Genomic DNA, 3,826 nt, shown 5'->3' with positions numbered 1-3,826 from the left:
CTGTGCACATGTATGTGTATATATCACATCTCCTTTATCCATTCATCTGTTCTGTTGATGGACACCTGGGTTGCTACCATATACTGGATATTATAAATAATACTGGTATAAACTTCCATATATTGATTGTTGTAAATAATACTGCTACTGGGGTGCATGCATATTTTCAAGTTGATTTTTTTGGTCTTCTTCAGATATATATCCAACAGTGGAATGGCTGGATCATCTAGTAGTTCTATTTTTAGTTTTTTTTAGGAAATCTCATGCTGTTTTCCACAGTGGGAATTTCAAACCCAGGTCTCCTGCATTACAGGCAAATTCTTTACCATCTGAGCCACCAGGGAAGCCCCACTTTCCACAGTGTGCCAATTTACAAGGGTTCCCATTTCTCCACATCCTCCCCAACATTTGCTGTTCATAGACTTTTTGATGTTAGCCATTCTGGCAGATGTGAGGTAATATATCATTGTGATTTTGATTTCCTTTTCTCTAATAATTAGTGATGCTGAGGATCTTTCCAAGTGCCCATTAGCCATCTGTATGTCTTCTTTGGAAAAGTGTTTACTCAGGTCTTCTGCTCACTTTAATGGGATTGCTTGTTTATTATTTCCTTTATTTTAATTTCTTGGACAATATCTTGTTCTCACCTCCATGGATTACTATGTAGCAATTTCACTGTTCTGTAATTCTAACAGAACATTTATAATAGCCATTGTGTTCCTCATATAACATATGCACTGTGAAATGATGGCAAGGAATGCGAGAGGGAAAGCACAAAGAAGAGAGAACATTCTGAAGAGCTGTTAGTTGAGGCCAGCAGCTCATTCTTTGAACGCTGGGAAGATAGTGTGGTTTTGGGGAAGAGCAGGGTGACCTGCATTGGAATCCTGTCTCTAACACTCATGACCTATGAGACTGTGAGTGTTACTTGATCTTTCTAAACCTGTGCTACTCTAAGTGTGATCTCAAGGAGATAAGGAGCTAGTGCCAGAAGATAGAATCATCTCTGTCACTAAGCACACTGACTTTTTCTTTCAAAGGGAAACTTTATCAGTGGAGGAAGCTGTGCATTAATTTACATTCTGGTCCGGGCTTCTTATCAATAAAAATGGAAAACAGCACCAACTTTATGGGAATAAAATTAATGATGATACATGATACATGCCTGGAATGCTAGGTGTACAGTAAATAACGGTTTGTTATTTTATTATTATTGTTGCATAATTTAGCACTAGCAACAAACTTCTGCAGCAAGTATAACCCAGCAACAGCCTCACAAACAAAAGAGAAGCAAGAGCTGAGGATTTTATATCCTGCCATTCATTTCATTATTGTAAGCCTTACCTCTCTAGGAATCTATTTTCTCATCTGTGGAGTAATAGTAGTGCCTACTTCTTAGAGCTGTTATAAGAACTAAATTACATGTGCCATGTAAAACACTGAGAACTATGCCAAACACATGGTAGGTATTCAATAAACATTAGTTTCCTTTCCTTCCTTCATTTCCACCAGCTTTGAGGATACTTTTAAGAATATTGGCATAATATTTAGAGGAAACTGTAGCCATATACAAAAATTTCCTAAAGGTAACAATAACTCCAGAACTCTAGAAAACAATTAAAGATAGGACCCCACTGGTAGAAATAAGAATAGTACATTACAATATTTTCTTTAAATTAATTCTGTGAAAAGCAGAAAAATTTGAACTGTGGCTCAATCCAGTCACCAGTCATATTGGAAGCAGTGAGACTTGTGCCTAGTTGCTCAGTTGTGTCTGACTCTTAGCTACCCCATGGACTGTAGCCCACCAGGCTTCTCTATCCATGGGGATTCTCCAGGCAAGAATATTGGAGTGGGTTGCTATGCCCTCCTCCAGGGGATCTTCCCAACCTGGGGATCAAACTCAGGTCTCCCACATTGTAGGCAGCTTCTTTACCATCTGAGCCACCAGGGAAGCCCAGTGTCTCCTAAAGAGCTCTCTTTTGAATCATGGGCTTGGACTTCCGTGGCGGTCCAGTGGTTAAGACTCCACTGGACAATACAGAGGACACAAGTTCAATCCCTGGTCTGGGAATTAAGATCCATATGCTGTCAGGTGTGGTTGAAATATAAAATTCAATTTTTGAATTATACTTTTGAACCACAGGCTTTCCTTCCTGACAGAGCTGTTCTTTTCTCTGCATGATCCCCAAAGTGATAGATCCTTCCCAACTCCTCAAAGGTCTCTCACATCCCCTATGCCTTCTTGCTATTGAGTATGGGGTCATTGAAAAAGTCAAATGACCACTCTATTATATAATATTACTATCAATTACATATTAACAATTGTGGTCTGTTAATATAAATGTATAGAAGGTACATTTTATAACAGTTAAATGTATAGGGAATCTAAGCAGTTCAGCTTCAGAATTTATTGCTTCAGTAGTGTTCCATGCCATAAAGAGAAGTGGTATTTGTGTTTTATTTTTTATGTGGCTAGGTTTCAGTTACTGGAAGCCAAATGAATGAATAAGCTGTTGACATAATACAACATGAATAGCTCTTTGCATTGAGAATATGTCTCACCACTTTTATCCAGTCACCTCCTTCTTTTGCTTAATTTTATTATTTGTGATCTTTTAGGAGAAAGACAAAATTGATGTTTGAATATATAACTAGGATGGATTCTTGAATAAGATTCAGATTTGCTACCCTTTGTGATTACACATAATCCTTTTAAAATAATGCTCCCAAGCCAGAAACATCCAAGCTACAGGGTTTTGCAAAGGTTATCAATATTTTATTGCTCCTATGGCTCTGTCACTTCCCAACTGAGTAACTTTGGGCTACTTAACCATGCCATGCCTCAGTTTCCTCATCTGCAAAATGCAAAAAGACAATAGTTTTAACTTCTAGGGTTATTGTGAAAATTAAATGATTTAAAGAGTATTAAAAACTATATACCTTCTCTAAAGTTTTATTCACTGCTTATCTCCAGCGTATACTAGATACTTGATGAATATTTGTTAAATGCATGACTGAGTAAGTGATATTTCTTTTAGTCTGTATGTTTAATTCAGCTTCCCCACCCATCCACTCACCCACAGTATCCATAACTTCTTTCTGGAAATTATTGCCTTTCTCAACTAAGCTGAAGAAGATCTGGAAAAAGAAATTGACCATACCTGGGTCATACTTTTGAAGCAGGATATACCTACCACCATTCTCTAGTGGTTTCCCCATTGCTATCACATGCTTAAACCTGAGGCCTTTTTTGGAGAGAGGCATAAGAGAACATAGGCAGTCTCCAGTATATTGAAATGAGTTAACATGGCATTGCTAATTATTGTTTAATTCATTGGTAAGTTCTGAAAGATCATCAAAAATTGTAAATTGTAAATCAGTCTCTCTGGATCAAGAGACTGGTCGTTTATTTTATATTTTTTATTTTTATTTTTAAAAAAAATACGGAACGCTTCACGAATTTGCGTGTCATCCTTGTGCGGGGGCCATGCTAATCTTCTCTGTATTGTTCCAATTTTAGTATATGTGCTGCCAAAGCGAGCACTGGTCGTTTATTTTAAGAAAACCTGTATAATATCCTCAGTGATAAAAACAAAGAAACCTAAAAGTCAGGGTAAGTGTAACACATGGAGCTCTGCTAAGTCCCTAAGTAGTCCCAAGAGGATGGTCATTCAGTTTTATAAAAAATCCTGAAGTCCTCCATTTTGCCATCCGTAGAACATCTGTTCCTAAATACAGGGCCACCAGCACATGAATGAACAAATGACTAATTTGTCCTCATCTGACCAGAGCCCCCTCGGTCATCAAGCCAACCCAAAAGTAA

The 3,826-nt window shown here is 37.6% G+C and overlaps 1 non-coding gene across 1 annotated transcript; it reads right to left on the bottom strand.

The window, feature by feature from the left end:
- Positions 1-3,440: 3,440 nt before the first annotated feature.
- On the bottom strand, positions 3,441-3,547 carry LOC138090929 (U6 spliceosomal RNA). Its single transcript, XR_011145900.1, has one exon. It is a non-coding gene; the product is annotated as a U6 spliceosomal RNA (small nuclear RNA).
- Positions 3,548-3,826: the final 279 nt, after the last annotated feature.

Source organism: Capricornis sumatraensis, chromosome 14, assembly GCF_032405125.1.
Source record: "Capricornis sumatraensis isolate serow.1 chromosome 14, serow.2, whole genome shotgun sequence".
In the NCBI taxonomy this organism is placed as follows: domain Eukaryota; kingdom Metazoa; phylum Chordata; class Mammalia; order Artiodactyla; family Bovidae; genus Capricornis; species Capricornis sumatraensis.
Note: the sequence above shows the minus strand (reverse complement) of the source record. Positions and strands in the feature narration are given on the sequence as shown.